A 17,749-nucleotide genomic window follows, 5' to 3' on the forward strand; every position below is an offset into this window, starting at 1 on the left:
AATGTCCCTCACTTTTGAGACCTACCAGTTTAGCCAGCTGAATAGTGGTATGAAATATGGAGTATGTAGATTGGTCAGCAAACCATAAAACTGCCAGACTGTTCCTTCAAACCCGTTTACCGTTGCAGTTAGCCAATGTGTAATCAACAGATAAACATCAGCAGGTGGGTACAAGAGTCACTAGGAAGAACAGTCACGATACGGATGCGGAGCTGTGAATGAGACGTCAGAAGTCCCAGAAAGTGATATTGTAGGTCTACACAAGCAGGGACTGAGGTGGGGCTTCTTGGCAAGGGAGCAGTAGTTGTAGGAATTAGTAAACCTCCAGGTCCAGGGACTCAGTAACACTCATGATTTGAGAGGCTTTTTAAAAATCAGTTCCTCTGAGCTTCTACCTTTCCCACCAACAGAAAAGTAATCCCTTAAGTGTATTCTCATTTGGCTCCTCCTCATTTCCCTTCGTTTAATGAATTGCCTCTTTCAGTCTTATTTAGATCTGAAGCAAAACCACCAAACCAGTACCACAACCCTTCTCACCCCTAACTCTGATTCTTGCCTTCAGTATTAACCTACTCTTCTTCATAACTATTCTTCGAAAGCAGTAAACTAAGTAAACCCAACTTATTGGAAAAATAACTCATTAATCCCTTCATATTCTATTGGATATAGCTCCATTTTTATCTAAGCACATGTAACATATGTAAATGTATATCTTCTGTGCCCACGCATAGTTGTAGTATATTATTTTATAGAGGGAAAATTCCCTGTGAGATCACCCTGGGCCCAATCTCTTCATTTTACAGATAAGGAACTAAAGTTTTGAGTTATGATTTTGTCTAGCTACAGAACTGGGTTGTAGAAAAGCTGGGGCCAGAAACCATCATCAGACTCATCATGAATGTTTCCTCACTGAACTCCCCTGCCATTCAAAAACTTGCATATTGTGGACTATGACATATGTGCTGGCATTTGTGTTGGCATGGAAGATACCTTTGGTCTGCTTCCCCCAATGCAGATTCTGTGGTGAGAATTTGAGTGGAAACTATTTAAACTGTGTTTTCAGGAGAAACCAGTGAGGTAATTGAAGAAACAGGTCAAGGAAGAGGAGGGAACTAAGTACAGCACAGATAAGACTTAGGGCAAAGTTTTGATCTCAGTTTGATCCCAGGGGTTCTTAGAAGTTCAAGTGACACTGAAGGGATATTCCCCACTGAGGTCATAGGGCTGCTTGTGCTTTCATACGACTGTACCAGTACATCACCGGCTTCAGCTCCCCTTAGGAGACATATATTTCTGACTCTATTCAAAGTGGCGCCAAGTCACCCAGAGGGAAGACCTTTGATGGAAGCTGCAGGTACAACATATCAGAAGTAAAAAACATAAGAAGATCAAGGGTGGTCATGCAAACCAGAAGAAGGCATCTACAGGGCTCTAGGCAGAGCCCAGCCATGAGCACTACCTATCCTGATCAATTAGTTGTAAACATCACTGCACTCGGACCAGCCTCACTACCTGTCCTGACAGCATGGCAGCAGAATGGTTTCTCTGGTAGTTCACTGCTACCAGGTCCTCTGTGTCTTGGTATCAGATACTTTTCCCCACATCTGCACGTGGTTGCTTCCTTCTCTTTCATGTCTTAGTACTTCTTCGAAGATGCCCTCCATGACCATTTAATGGAGATGTAATGGAGGTCTGACCCCACCATCATTTTTTATATTCTTGTCCCATTTATTTTCTTTGGCTCACTTATTAGTCTCTGAAAGTATTTGTTTACAAGGCTAAAAGCCTTCTCTTCCCAGTGTAAACACCTGAGATTTCCTCTTTATTTTCACCATTTTATTTTCTCTCCTAGAGGAATGCTTGATGCGTAGACATTTAATGAATGTTTGTTGAATAATAGTGAATGGATGAATGAAAAAATTACCAAATTACCATAAAGACTCTGTAGAGAAATGTGGGACTATTGTGAAGTTCTCCTATGTACCATACTACCCCAAATTTATTATTATCTTACTATACAAGAGAACATATATGCAAGATTGTATTTGAAGTTCAATCCATAGTCTTTCAAATTATTGCAGATAATGTTAGTCTTAATGGGTACATTTTACAGTGGTGTAATGCTTCTAGAATATTTTTGAAGAAAATTATGGTATTGAAGGAAGCCATTTATCTCTTTGATACATTATGTCTCCTAGTGGAATATAATAGCTTCTCTTTTCCCCCAGAAGATGTGTGCATTTCATTATATGTCATTATCTGATATGTTTGACATAAAAGGCACTTTTCTTTTTGCATGGGACACATATATAGTAGACAATTTCCTTAGCTGGTGTCATATTCTGCTCTATAACATATCTCATTTGGGAGTAGCTATAGCCCCTTTTCCTTTTGGATAGGTGCACAGAATATGTGGATTCATTACATAATTTGTATTCTGGTCCTCAGATCACAAATTGGCCTGGACATTCATACTGGCACAAATCTTTCCCCCTGCACCAATAATTTTTTTTTCCTTTAACCAAATACTGTTTCCCTGTGCAGCAATTTAGTCATTACCCCATGATAGAAAAGAAATGTGAAATCTGTCAGAGAGAAGATGATGTTGTGACATAGAGAGGGATTCTCTATGAGGTTTAACCAGGTTTTCTACAAGATTTAAATCAATGTGACACTATGCTCATGTTTATAATTAAATTTTTTTTACATGTATAAGTTTGTGTGTTCTTTACTATGGAGAGGATGAGAAGGGGAAAAAAGTGTCTCTGACTACAGACTAAGGACAGAAATCAATCTCACCCTTAAATATAGCCATTAAAATATGTGGGTCATGCTTTAAGTTCCAAGGCACTCAACATAAAGCATCAAAGTATAGCAGTGACTTTAGGCAGGGGCTGTTAATAAATGGCTAATGTAATCTCCAGGAGAACTGTAATTACTTTTAAACATCTTTCTTCTGTGCTAGGCCTGAGAGTCACAGCTATGGCTGGCCTCTCACTGCTGTATCTCCAGGATTTAGACAGTTCTGGTACAATACCTATTTCATAAATAGTAGTTAAATATAGAAAAAGAAATATGTGTGACTTAAAGGGGGGAGAGAGAGAGAGAGAGTGAGAGCAAGAGGGAATGAATAAAGAAAAGGTAGAGGAAGGGAAGAGCATTTCTGAAACAAGTACCTCAGAAAAATGCTGGATAATCAGGAAGAAAGCAGATAGACTGGGAATATGATAAATGTGGAAGACTGCAATATAACAATCTCTATTATTCATCCCTTCCCGGGTCCATTCCCTATGCCATATGACTTTGCTTTGTTGTCTAGACTTGGGGCGAGCGACTTACTCTACTCTTTGACATGGACTTTCCTTTGACAGTGAAATGATAGAGTTGCCCTGATTGTGTGTGATGGTAGCAATTTATTATTCTTCATAGGACCTTGGTCTATATTGGCAATCCACTTTTAAAATGTGCTATAAAACTCATAGACCCATATGAGTGTGTAGTGTTATACAGATGCAGATTTGAAATAATGGATGGAGAAGTACTTCTTCTGCATTTGGTGATGGTTGTTGGGTGGATACTGTATAGTTTAGGTACCATCTCCTTCTGTCTAGGAACCATGTCTGTGTGTGTGTGTGGTAAATTATTTATTTAATAAAGTATTTTGTATTACGGGGTATTTTGTATTACAGGGTATAGGTATCCTATAAATATGTATAATTTTTATGTTTCAGTTAAAATTTTTTAAAATTAAAAGTAATGGGCAAGTATTTGACACAGTGGTTAAGTCACTGCTTAGGACTTCCACATCCCGTATTGGAGTCCCTGGTTTAATTGAGTGCCAGCTCCTCCATTCTGATTTTGCTTCCTAGTAGGGTACTTCCTGGAAGGCAACAGCTGATGATGTAAGGTACTTGGATCCCTGTCACCCATGTGGGTGAACCAGAATGGAGTTCCAGACTCCTGGTTTCAGCCTGGTCCAGCCTTGACTGTTGTGGGCAGTGAACCAAAAGATGGGAGATATCTCTCTGTCTCCCTGCTTTCAAACAAAATCAAAATAAATAAAAATTTAAAAAATATTGATGAGAAAAATTATGGTTCATGGAAAAATGAAATTAAAACATTAGTTTAATTTGTTGCAGAAATTTTTGAAATGTATATTAAGGAGTCTTTAAAAAGTTAATGGAAAACATGTATTACTAAAAAACTATGCTTGGATTTCAAAACTTTTTTGCACCAAAATAAGCTTATCATTTAATTCTATTTCCCACCATCGTTTTTGAATTCCCCTCAGGTAAATATCAACAATTGCAAATTTTTTCTAGCTTAATATATTTTCAAGAAATACTAATGCTTACTAGACTTATTAAGACATCAATGACCATTTATCAAATTAGTTCTTAAAGATTTCGAAAGTTGATTGTGGGCCGGTGCCGTGGCTCGATAGGCTAATCCTCCGCCTTGCGGCGCCAGCACACCGGGTTCTCATCCCGGTCGGGGCACCAGATTCTGTCCTGGTTGCCCCTCTTCCAGGCCAGCTCTCTGCTATGGCCCAGGAGTGCAGCGGAGGATAGCCCAAGTGCTTGGGCCCTGCACCCCATGGGAGACCAGGAGAAGCACCTGGCTCTTGGCTTTGGATCAGCGTGGTGCGCCAGCCATGGTGGCCATTGGAGGGTGAACCAATGGCAAAAAGGAAGACCTTTCTCTCTGTCTCTCTCTCTCTCACTGTCCACTCTGCCTGTCAAAAAAAAAAAAAAAAGTTGATTGTGTAGAGATTAAACAGTGAAATGTCATGGAGTCAAGTGATAGTTATTTAAGTTAACCTTTCTAACACGTATTTATTTTTGAATGAGATAACTTCATATTTGTAGAGTAAAGTTATATATGTATATGTTCTTTACTGTTAAATGGGTCAGTAAAGGATAATATCATAATTATAAATATAGAAAAAGCATTTTTGTCATTTTTCATAGTATCAAGGCACTTCAGAAACCTGTTAGTGTAATGTTTTGAAACCATCAGGCCCTTTTTGGACCCTGAAATTCTCTATTACCATTTATTTAATCCTGATTACTTTATTGCTTGTAATAATGCATCATCATTTGTGCCACCATAAGTGCTAGCTTCTAGTGACTGTCTCAGAGATGGTTGCTGTGCTTCATTGAAAATGATCATAATTGTAAGTCTTTCCCAGACTATGCAAGAAAATATGATGATTGCTTTCCCTTCATGTTAATACCATCTGGAATTTTATAGAATAAGAACAGAACACATCTGTTTTCTCTTCAAGTCTGTATTTCTTGAATGTGATCTCTTACGCTGATTCCCACCCTTCTGCTTTTAAGCACTAACAGGAAGAGTAGGTGGGGGGAGGGGCACTAGATGTGGAGCAAATAGAGAAGTCCCCACAGAGGCAAGAAATGTCCACCTCTTGCAAGACATGGCTAAGACTTACTGAGGAAGGCATTAGTTTGCACATCAATTGGAAGCGTCCACTGGCATTAGCGACCACTGGTCATCAAGCCTTTGGAGAAGAAGATAGACCCAGCTAATTCCAGAGAATTTCCCACTGCCTTCAAGTGCTATAGACAAATGGAGACACCATGTTCATAATGCAAATAAGTGAGCACTAATCAAGCCCAAGTGCAGGCTGTGGATTATCAGTAGGTCTCTAATTTAGAAAAGTCCAAAGTAGATGCTTTATTTGGAAGACTAGGACCTATTTGAAAACAGGTTCAGGTTTGGGTGAGTATCCTGGATAACTACAGCTACAGGCACTGGAGAGGATTTGGAAAATATGAGAATGGCTCTTCAAAGCATGGATCAATGAATGTCCTGGATGCAATATGATCAACTCTAAGGGAGTTACACTGTGATTTTGTGCCAGTTTTGAGCATAGGCCTTAAGAGGTCCTGCATGTTTCTTCTTTCCCTCCATCACCTCTGTCATCTCCACCAGCACTGCCTGCATTAGCCTGTCCAAGGGTAAGGCAGGTGAAGCTGAGCCATGGCACCTCACTAATGTCTGCTGCTGATTTTCCAGCCCTCAGACAGGTGAGCAATCACAGCCAGGATCAGCAAGAAACACCAAGGCGACACCCATCTGGTTTCTGATATGAGGCAATGCCTATATTACTTACTAGCTAGGCCAGATAAGTTTTATGATTATTTGTAGGGCAGTGTTATTGTGGCAGAGAATCATTAAGGCAATTGGCTAGCTGAGGGTTTAGAGGCCAAGTGGAACATCATTGCTTCTCAGCAAGATTCCTCTCTTGTCATTAGTAGCTATAATATGTACACAGATATGCTTATGATTAAAAAAAAAAGATTTGTTTATTTGAAAGGCAAAGTGACAGGGAGAGGGAGGGGAAGGAGTGCAAGGGAGAGAGAGAGAGAGAGAGCAGGAGAGAGAGAGACATATCTGTTCACTGGTTCACTCCTCAAATTCAGTGGAGCAAGGCTTGGTCAGGCCAAAGTCAGGAGCCTGAAAGTCCACCCAGGTGTCCAAAAAGGGTAGCAGGGATCCAAGCACTTGGGCCACCTGCAGCTTTCTCAGGAACATTAGCAGGGAGCTTGGTCAGAAGCAGAGTAGCCAGGACTCAAACCAGCACTCTGATATGGTATTCCAGCATTGCAGGCAGTGGCTTAACCCACTGTGCCACACCACCAGTCCCACAGGTGTGTGCCATGCTTCAGATATAGAAATGATCAAGAATAGGGAAATTGAGCAGATGAATAAAGGTTGGTATGGAGGCTTTTCCCTGGTGGACCTGGAGGAAAGCAATGATTGCTTTTACCAGCAGTCTTTTAGCACAATCTATGTGTACAGATTTTAGCAGAAGGGGCTTAAAAGAATGATACCAGAGCAGAAGGCAGGATGATATAGACCAGATAATTAGTGCTGTTTTAGTGCAGCATGGAGAAAAATCCTTGACATACTCAAGTCCTCAGGTATCTTAAGAGGCAGAAGAGAATCTGGGCTGGACTTCAAGAACTGGTAGCATTTGTGTCGTTGCTTAAAGAAAACATTTTAGGTAGCAAAATCTTCTTTGGCAAAATAAATGTTCCTCATGTAAAGAACACAATCACAATCAAGCAGAGTTAGAGAGAGAGAGAGAGAGAGAGAGAGAGAGAGAGAGAGAGAAGGTCTTCCTTCCATTGATTCACCCCCCAGATGGCTGCTAAGACCGGCGCACTGTGCCGATCCGAAGCCAGGAGCCAGGTGCTTCCTCCTGGTCTCCCATGCAGGTGCAAGGCCCAAGCACTTGGGCCATCCTCCACTGCACTCCCTGGCCACAGCAGAGAGCTGGACTGGAAGAGGAGCAACTGGGATAGAATCCGGCGTCCCAACCAGAACTAGAACCCGGATTGCCAGCGCCAGAGGCGGAGGATTAGCCTAGTGAGCCGCGATGCCAACCCTGTACCATATCTTCTTAGCTTAAGAGAAGATTCCAGTTGAAATAGAAGTGTAGTCTATATGATGACAACATTAGAAGACCCTCTTTCCTGGTTTGATCTGAAACAACAGTTAAATGATTCACAGTTAATAGAAAGGAGAGCAAATCTCGCATGAATCTAGATCTGGTTCAAGTTCAGCTTGTTTCCATCTCTCATCATTCTTTCATTCCTTTCTCCAACCAATGTTAGTTGATTATTGGTGGCCTGCATTGCTGATATACAGCAGTAACTAAATACAGCAATAACTACAGGTAGCTGTTTGGCCTCAAGGACTCATAAATACAGGGAAATGTCAGCAGAATGTTTGTACACTTGACACGTATTGTAGCAGACATGGGAATCAGGTGCTGGCTAGTATGAGGGAGGCATGGGCAGCTCAACCTTGGTGGGATGTGGAGTTTATGTTAGGATTCACAGAAGAAGGATGTTTGGGTCTTTAGTGATGAGTTGCATATCACAAGGAAGGCTGAGAGAATAGTGATGGTTTCTCCGATTTTTACTTAACACAAACTTTTGGAGACTTAAACCAAACTTTATTGGTTGACTGACTTCAGCATTTTCTTATTGTCCGATTAGTTGAGCTGGTCTCAGGAAGGCACTTTCTGATACTGTTATTACGGCTCTCATAATATTGTTATTATGCTGTTTGGCTGAATCTGATGCTCTTGTTTTGGGCCATTACCCAGTCATTGAATTCTTGGGGTTGGTTTTATATATGGAGACAACCAATTCTCTTGTCTGGCTCAGCCTACATGGGATGTTATAAACTGAAACTAAAGGAAAAAATGAGTCAGGGGTATGTGGAATTATAGCTAAAAATGCAGTACAAGTCACAGCTAGGGAAGTGATGCTGAGTGGAAATCTTGAAAGATAGAATCTGTCTTAGCTCAGTGTTCCTGGAAGCAGAGATGAGATGGGGATTCTCGTGCAAATAGTGCCTGGAGCTATGCTGTTTCAGATGGAGTCTAGGCTCTGCCTAATCTCTTAGGGAGCTCTGGTGCATAAACAGGACCATGGCTGTGGTCACCATGAGGTGACAGGCTTTGTGTTGCCATTTCAATATACCATTAGCTTATGTTATGCTCTCCTCCTTTTGAAATATGAGGAGGCAGCATAACTCCCCAGGAGTCTCTGCCCAAGGTGCTTCTCCACTGGTGAGGGACAGGACTCAGAGAAGAGAGCTCAGGACGATTTGTAGCCAAGGCTCACAACAGCCGGAAGAGGGATCCCTGATCCAGGAAAGGTTGTGTGAGATACAAATAGCATCAATATGAAGATCATACATACATGAAGAAAACACACTGTAAGTCATGTATGGTCCTAAAAAGGAGGGTGTAGAATTTTTCTTCTTTGGGGGCTGATTCCATCACTTTCAGCTTTGTGAACTTGGCATGTTTCTAAACAACCCTGTGTCTCCATTTCCCATTCTGTAATATTGAGATAGTGACAGTGCTAATTTTCTTTATTTTTGGTGAGTATTACATGAGATAGCTCATGTAAAACTTGGTACTTACCACAGAAGACATTCAAAAGAGTTTGACCTTTGTCTTGAGCTTCTTGTCATGGTCATTTCATGTTATCCCCTCTGATGCCTCTCAGTTGTCTTTGTCTCCCTTAGGATAAGTTTGCCTCATTGAAATGTGCAATGTCTCCACTTAACAGCACAGCTAATTTTCTTTTCACAAGATCAGAACTGTGAAGACTTTGAAACAATAAATAGAAGTAAAAACACATACATGTTGTTCTACATGCATGTAGGGTCACGCCACTGACTCTGACTATGAGGTATAGGTGACAGACAATAGATGTAACAGCTATTGTACAGAAAAATAGTAAAAACAGAATTACAAGTGTTCTTATATTTTCCTTCTTCCAGTTCTGTTGCCACTGCTTCTAATACTATCAGTACTTTTTATTGCCATTTTCTGAACTTCCAATAAATGTCAGGCATTGCACAAGATGTGTGCTATAGAAAGAAAGTGGATAAACAATATTATATGGCTCTACTGAGAGAATAAATGTCTGTTTTCAGAAGCTCTGAAAAAAATTTCAGTGTAATTTTTTTAAACTTTTACTTAGTAAATATAAATTTCCAAAGTACAGTTTATGGATTACAATGGCTTTTTCCCCCCCATAACTTCCCTCCCACCCTCCCATCTCCCGCTCCCTCTCCCATTCCATTCACATCAAAATTCATTTTCTATTTTTTTTTTTTGACAGGCAGAGTGGACAGTGAGAGAGACAGACAGAGAGAAAGGTCTTCCTTTGCCGTTGGTTCACCCTCCAATGGCCGCCGCACCGCGCTGATCCGAAGCCAGGAGCCAGGTACTTATCCTGGTCTCCCACGGGGTGCAGCACCCAAAGACTTGGGCCATCCTCCACTGCACTCCCTGGCCACAGTAGAGAGCAGGCCTGGAAGAGGGGCAACCGGGACAGATTCTGGTGCCCCGACCAGGACTAGAAGCCAGTGTGCCGGCGCCGCAAGGCAGAGGATTAGCCCAGTGAGCCGCGGCGCTGGCCAAGATTCATTTTCTTATAATCTTTATATACAGAAGATCCATTTAGTATATATTAAGTAAAGATTTCATCAGTTTGCACCCACACAGAAACACAAAGTGTGAAATACTGTTTCAGTACTAGTTATAGCATTACTTCCCATTGGACAACACATTAAGGACAGAGATCCTACACGAGGAGTAAGTACACAGTGACTCCTGTTGTTGACTTGACAATTTGACACTCTTGTTTATGGCATCAGTAATCTCCCTAGGCTCTAGTCATGAGTTTCCAAGGCTATGGAAATCTTTTGAGTTTGCCGACTTCGATCTTATTTAGACAAGGCCATGGTCAAAGTGGAAGTTCTTTCCTCCCTTCAGAGAAAGGTACCTCCTTCTTTGATGGCCTGTTCTTTCCACTGGGATCTCACTTGCAGAGATCTTTCATTTAGGTGTTTTTTTTTTTTTTTTTTTTTTTTTTCCAGAGTGTCTTGGCTTTCCATGCCTAAAATACCCTCATGGGCTCTTCAGCCAGATCTGAATGCCTTAAGGGCTGATTCTGAGGCCAGAGTGCTGTTTAGGACATCTGCCATTCTATGAGTCTGCTGTGTATCTCACTTCCCATGTTGGATCGTTCTCTCCCTTTTTTATTCTATCAGTTAGTATTAGCAGACACTAGTCTTGTTTATGTGATCCCTTTGACTCTTACACCTATTAGTATGATCAATTATGAACTGAAATTGATCACTTGGACTAGTGAGGTGGCATTGGTACATGCAACCTTGATGGAATTGTATTGGAATCCCCTGGCACGTTTCTAACTCCACCATTTGAGGCAAGTCCGATTGAGCATGTCCCAAACTGTACATCCCCTCCCTCTCTTATTCCCACTCTTATATTTAACAGGGATCACTTTTCAGTTAAATTTAAACACCTAAGAATAATTGTGTGTTAATTACAGAGTTCAACCAATATTATTAACTAGAACAAAAAAATACTAAAAGGGATAAAGTATTAAATTGTACATCAACAGTCAAGACAAGGGCTGATCAAGTCACTGTTTCTCATAGTGTCCCTTTCACTTCAACAGGTTTCCTTTTTTTGTGCTTGGTTAGTTGTCACCAAACAAAAAAGCTGTCTGCACCTTAATGTTTATTGCAGCTCAATTCACAATAGCTAAGACCTGGAACCAACCCAAATGCCCATCAACAGTAGACTGGATAAAGAAATTATGGGACATGTACTCTATAGAATACTATACAGCAGTCAAAAACAATGAAATCCGGTCATTTGCAACAAAATGGAGGAATCTGGAAAACCTCATGCTGAGTGAATTAAGCCAGTCCCAAAGGGACAAATATCATATGTTCTCCCTGATCGGTGACAACTAATCAGTGTAATTCTTACTTAGAAAAGTCTCCCTGGGTTATCTGGAAAAAATGAATTTTCAGAAATTATGTATCTAGCAAAAGCAGTAATGTTTATGTGGATTTAAAAATATATTTACTTTGTACTGAGTGCAAAACAGGATATGTTGAAAATATATAGGTGACCATTCCATACTTGGACAGTTCTTTTATGTAGAACTATGAAAACTGGACAATTTATGAGTAGGCACATTTAGGGAAAAGGCCCCCTCAGCTTTTCATCAGGAGATTCAGCTATTTTGTTAACTAGTTGTGCACATTACTTCCACTTTAGCAATTACAACATACGAATGTTCAAATATGTCGAATAGTCTTATGATTGTCTGCCTTAGGTAAACACGATGATAATATTAATGAAGACCAATTCAACGATGTCACATGTCACTTCATACTTAAACTGGACATGATAATGGCAGCTGCTTTCTACAACACAACACAAAACTGCAAGTCAGAACAATTGGGGATGATTTAATGGGTCTTACTTTGGAATAATGATTCTTGTTGGTCATATTCTCATACTTTTATCATAAAGTAATCTTTAAAAGATCTTAGAACAGTTTCAACTCTTGTTCATTCATGCTGAGGCAAAGAAATACGCAAGATCCAAAGGGATAAGTGGCTAAAAATCATGTTTAAGTATGCTCCTGCTTGCTAGTATTGTAGAGATAAAATTAACATCTTAGCAAGCTGTAGGTTTAAAACCAAAAACATTCCTGGCTCAGGATATGGAAAATCACCATTGATAGGAGTCTGTAAACTGGGTCAAATATGTTATGGAAATATTTAGTCATATCTAGTGTATCCATTATATGTTACATTAAAGAATGCTGTATAAAAAGTCACCTACAAATTTAATATCTTAAAATAACAATCGTCTGTTTCTGTTGCTGAGTTTACCTGTGTAGCCATGGTCAGCCTGGCAAGTTGGAGTCTAGATAAGTCACTTGGTTGAGTTTTGGTGGCTGAAAGCCACTAGGATGGCCACTAACAGGGCTCTCTTCCATATGTGTGTTGTATGTTACCATTGCTGTCTTCAAACAGGCTAGACATATTTTAAAGGCAGTCCCTGGGAAGCAAAATGTCAGAAAATTTACAGAAATTTATAAAAATACAGAGATAAACTTAATGATATAAATAGTTATAAATATATATGCATCCAACATCAGAACACCAAAACATTTAAAGCAAAACTGATAATACTGGAGGGAGAAATATGTAGCAGTATAATAATAATGGACTTCAATAGCTCACTTTCAACAATAGGACATTCAGATCAGGAGTAAGAAAAACAGTGGATTCGAACAACATTTTAGACCAAATGGACTGAGTAGATGTATACGAAAAGTTGTACACAACAACAAAATGCACGTTCTTTTCAAGCACTTGCAAAACATTCTCCAGGATAGAGCTCATGTTGTGTCATAAGCAAGCCCTAATGAATTTTTCTTTTAATTTTTTCCAGAAACCTTTTATTTAAGGTATACAAACTTAAAAACTTCATGAATTTCATTAATACAACTTTAGGAACATAGCAATTCTTCCAACCCTATTTGCACTCCTAACCTTCTTCCTCCTCACTCTTCTATTCCCATTATTTTTATTACTAAGATTTATTTTCAATTAACTTTATACACATAAAATTAACTCTATGTTAAGTAAAGAGGTCAACAAATAGTAAAAAACAAAACAAAACAAAACAAAACAAAACAAAAAAACACTGTTCCTCACAGTCAAGACAAGGGCTGTTCAAAGTCATCTCATCTCAAAGTGTCAATTTCACTTCTACAGACTAACTTTTAAGTGCTTTATTAGTTACCACAGATCAGGGAAAATATATGGTAATTGTGCATTTGGGACTGGCTTTTTTCACTACGTATAATGTTTTCCAGTTGATCTATTTGGTTGCAAATGACAAAAATCTTTTTTTATTTAGAGTTGTATAGTATTCTATGGTTTACATATCCCGTAATTTGTTTATCCAGTCTTCAGTTGATGGCCATTTGGGTTAATTCTGTATCTTAGCTATTGTGAATTGAGCTGCAATAAACATTGGGGTACAAATAACTGTTTTATCTGCTGATTTCATTTCTCTTGAGTAAATTCCCTGGAGTGGGATGGCTGGGTAATATGGTAGGTCTATATTCAGATTTTTGAGGCATCTCCACACTGACTTCCACAGTGGCTGAACTATTTTACATTCCCGCAAACAGTGGATTAGGGTACCTTTTTCTTCACATACTTGCAAGCATTTGTTTGTTGATTTCTGTATGAAGGTCATTCTAATGGGGATGAGGTGAAACCTCATTGTAGTTTTGATTTTCATTCCCCTGATGCCTAGTGATCCTGAACATTTTTTCATGTGTGTTGGCCATTTGGATTTCCTCTGTAGAAAAATGCCGGGTTAAGTCCTTTGCCCATTTCTTAACTGTGTTGTTTGTTATGTTGTTGGAGAGTTTCTTGAGCTCTTTATATATTCTGGATATTAATCCTTTATTAGTTGCATAGTTTGCAAATAATTTCTCCCATTTTGTTGGTTGCCTCTTCATGCTGCTGAGAGTTTGCAGTGCAGAAGCTTCCTAGTTTGATGTAATCCCATTTGTCAATTTTGGCTTTGATTGTCTGTGCCTCTAGGGTCTTTTCCAAGAAATTTTTGCTTATACCAATGTCTTGCAGGTTTCCCCAATGGTTTTTAATAATTTGATGGTATCAGGTCTTAGATTTAGGTCTGTGATCCATTTTAAGTGGATTTTGATGTAAGGTATAAGGTAGGGATCTTGTTTCCTTCTTCTGCATGTGGAGATCCAGTTTTCCCAGAACCATTTGTTGAAGAAACTGTCCTTGTTCCAGGGCTTGATTTTAACTCTTTGGTCAAAGATAAGTTGGTTGTAGCTGTGTGAGTTGATTTCTGGAGTTTCTATTCTGTTCCATTGCTCTATCCGTTTGTTTTATTCCAGTACTAGGCTGTTTTGGTTATACCTGCCCAGTAGTATGTCTTGAAATCTGGCATTGTGATGCCACTGACTTTGTTTTTGTTATATAAAATTGCTTCAGCTATTTTGTGTTTGTGTTTTTCTCTTGTGTTTCCATATAAATTTCAGCATTATTTTTTCTCTATCTGAGAATGTCCTTTGAATTTTGATTGAGATTGCATTGAATCAATAAATTGCTTTCAGTAGTATAGACATTTTGATATTGATTCTTCTAATCTATGAACATGGAAGATTTTTTCCATATTTTGTGTCTTCTTCTATTTATTTCTTTAATGTTTGTAATTCTCATTGTTGAGATCTTTGACACCCTTGGTTAAATTTATTCTAAGGTATTAAATTTTTTTGCAGCTATTGTAAATGGCATTGATCTTAGAATTTCTTTCTTAGCTGTGGCATTGTCTATGTATACAAAGGCTAATGGTTTTTGTGTGTTGATTTTATATCCTGCCACTTTACCAAACTCTTCTATAAGTTCCTATAGCCTCTTAGTGCAATCTTTTGGATCCTATATGTATATATAAAGTCATGTCATCTGCGAACAAGAATAGTTTGATTTCCTCCTTCCCAATTTGGATCACTTTGTTTTCTTTTTCTTGCCTAATATCTCTGGATAAAATTTCCAGGGCTATATTAATAATGAGATTATGTATATTAACAATGAGAGTGTTCATACTTGTCTGGTTCTGTATCTTAGCAGAAATGTTTCCAACTTTTCCCCATTCAATAGGATGCTGGCCCTAATTGCTTTGATTGTGTTGAGAAATGTTCCTTGTATACCCAATTTCCTTAAGGTTTTCATATTGAAAGGATGTTGTATTTTATCAAATGCTTTCTCTGCATCTATTGATAATCATATGATTTTTGTTCTTCAGTTTGTTAATGTGATGTATCACGTTGATTTGTGAATGTTGAACCATCCCAGCATACCAAGGATAAATCCCACTTGGTCTGGGTGAATGAACTTTCTGATGTATTGTTGGATTCAATTAGCTAGTGTTTATTTTGGATTTTTGTGTCTATGTTCAACAGGGAAATTGGTCTGTAGCTCACTTTCTTTGGTGTACCTTTTTCGGGTTTAGGAATTAAGGTTATACTGGCTTTATAGATGGACTTTGGGAAGATTCTCTTCTTTATATTGTTTTGAATAACTTGAGAAGAATTGGAGTTATCTCTTCTTTAAATGTCTGGTAGAATTCAGCAGTCAAGCCATCCAGTCCTGAGCTTTTCTTTGTTGGGAGGGTCTTTATTACTGATTAAATTTCCTTCTTGGTTATTGGTCTATTTATATTTTCTGTGTCTTCATGGCTCAATTTTGGTAGGTTGTAGGTGTCCAGGAATCTATCCATTTCTTCTAAGTTCCCCAGTTTGTTGGCATACAGCTCTTTGTAGTAATTTCTGATGATTCTTTTATTTCTGTGGTATCTGTTGTTCCATTTCCTTTTTCATCTCTAATTTTGCTGATGTAAGTTTTCTCCCTCTTGGTTTGGTTAGTTGCCCAAATGGTGTCTCAGTTTTGTTTATTTTTTTCAAAAAACCAGCTCTTAGCTCTGCTGATCTTTTGTATTGTTTTTATTTTTTTATTTTTTGGTTTCGATTTTGTTTGTTTTTTTTCTCTAATTTTAATTATTTCTTTTCTCTTACTAAGTTTGGGTTTGTCTTGCTGTTACTTTTCTAGGTCTTTGACATGCATTGACAGTTAATTTATTCGATGCCTTTCCAACTTCTTGATGTAGGTACCAATTGTTATAAACTTTCCTTTTAACATTGCTTTTACTGTTTTGAAATGTTGTATTATCACCTTCATTTCCATAATTTTTTTTTAATTTTTCTTTTGATTTCCTCTATGATCCACTGTTCATTCAGGAGTATATTGTTCAGTCTCAGTTGTTTGCATATGTTCTAGAGGCTCTTGAGTTATTGATTTCCAGCTTCATTCCATTGTGGTCAGAGAAGATGAATGATATGATTTCAGCAATGGACCAATCAACCAGACAGGAAATCAGCAAGGAAACAACAGTTAATCGACACTATAGACCAAAGGGACCTAACAGATATCTACATAACTTTTCATCCTACAGTTACAGACACAGTCTTCTAACCAATGCATATAACTTTCTCTAGGATAGACCACATGCTAAGCCATAAAACAGGTCTCAGCAAATTCAAAAAAATCACAAGCATACCATGCACCTCACCTAACAAATTTTAAAAGATAGAAAATATTGGGGCTGGTGCCATGGCTCACTTGGCTAATCCTCTGCCTGCAGCGACGGCATCCCATATGGGCACCGGGTTCTAGTCCTGGCTCCTCCTCTTCCAGTCCAGCTCTCTGCTGTGGCCCAGGAAGGCAGTGGAGGATGGCCCAAGTGATTGGGCGCCTTCACCTGCATGGGAGACCAGGAGGAAGCCCCTGGCTCCTGGCTTTGGATAGCGCCCATTTGGAGGGTGAACCAACTGAAGGAAGACCTTTCTCGCTGTCTCTCTCTCTCACTGTCTAACTCTGCATGTCAAATAAGTAAAAAAAAAAAAAAAAAAAAAAAAAAAAGATTGAAAATATGCCATGTTGCTTCTCCGGCCACAATGGAATGGAACTAGGATCTATCAGAAAGTGTTACAATTAATAAATAGGCCAAAATTAATAAAGATAATCTTGAACAACCAGTAGCTCAGAGAAGAAATCAAAAGGAAATTAGAGGGGCTGGTGCTGTTGTATAGTAGGTAAAGCTGCTGCCTGCAGCATTGTCATACCATATGGGTGCTGGTTTGAGTCCCACCTTCTCCACTTCCTATCCAGCTCTCTGCTATATCCTGGGAAAGCAGTAGAAGATGGCCCAAGTCCTTGGGCCCCTGCAGCCATGTGGGAGTCCCATAAGAGGCCCCTGTCTCTTGGCTTCAGATGGGCCCATCTCTGGCCATTGTGGCCATTTGGGCAGTGAACCAGTGGATGGAAGACCTCTGTTTCTCTCTTCCTTTTAAATAAATAAATGAATAAATGAATAAATAAATATTAAAAAAGAAATTAGAAAACATTTTGAGACCAGCAGATACAAAAGCAAAACAAAACTCACAGGATGTAGAAAGAACATTAATAAGAGGGAAGTTTATAGTAATACATGCCTACATTCAAAAAGATCAAAAAGGACCTTTACCATGACACATTATAGTAAAATTTTCAGCTATAAATACAAAAGATTCTGAAATGTGCACAAGAAAAATGCAAGATTACCATGAGAAGATCTTCAATTAGACTGACAGCTGATTTCTTATCAGAAACCATACATACTAGAAGAGAATGGAGAGACATAGTCCAAGTCCCAGAAGAAAAGAACTGTGAACCTATAAAAAGCTGTCATTTATGAATGGTGAAATAATAACCTACCAAA

General features: G+C 38.9%; 1 long non-coding RNA gene across 3 annotated transcripts in view; it reads left to right on the forward strand.

Annotated features, from left to right (window-relative positions):
• Positions 1–17,749, forward strand: part of LOC149123416 (uncharacterized) — a 129,101-nt gene that overhangs the window by 63,398 nt on the left and 47,954 nt on the right. Inside the window, exon 5 of one of the 3 annotated variants that reach the window (XR_016215942.1) lies at positions 1,310–1,324. The exons of the other annotated variants lie outside the window; for them this stretch is intronic. This is a non-coding gene — a long non-coding RNA (uncharacterized LOC149123416). Of the gene's footprint in view, positions 1–1,309; positions 1,325–17,749 lie in introns of those variants that run through there. 3 annotated transcript variants of the gene reach the window in all.

The sequence above is a fragment of the Oryctolagus cuniculus genome, chromosome 11, assembly GCF_051225735.1.
Source record: "Oryctolagus cuniculus isolate XC-2025 breed Fujian yellow rabbit chromosome 11, ASM5122573v1, whole genome shotgun sequence".
NCBI lineage: Eukaryota > Metazoa > Chordata > Mammalia > Lagomorpha > Leporidae > Oryctolagus > Oryctolagus cuniculus.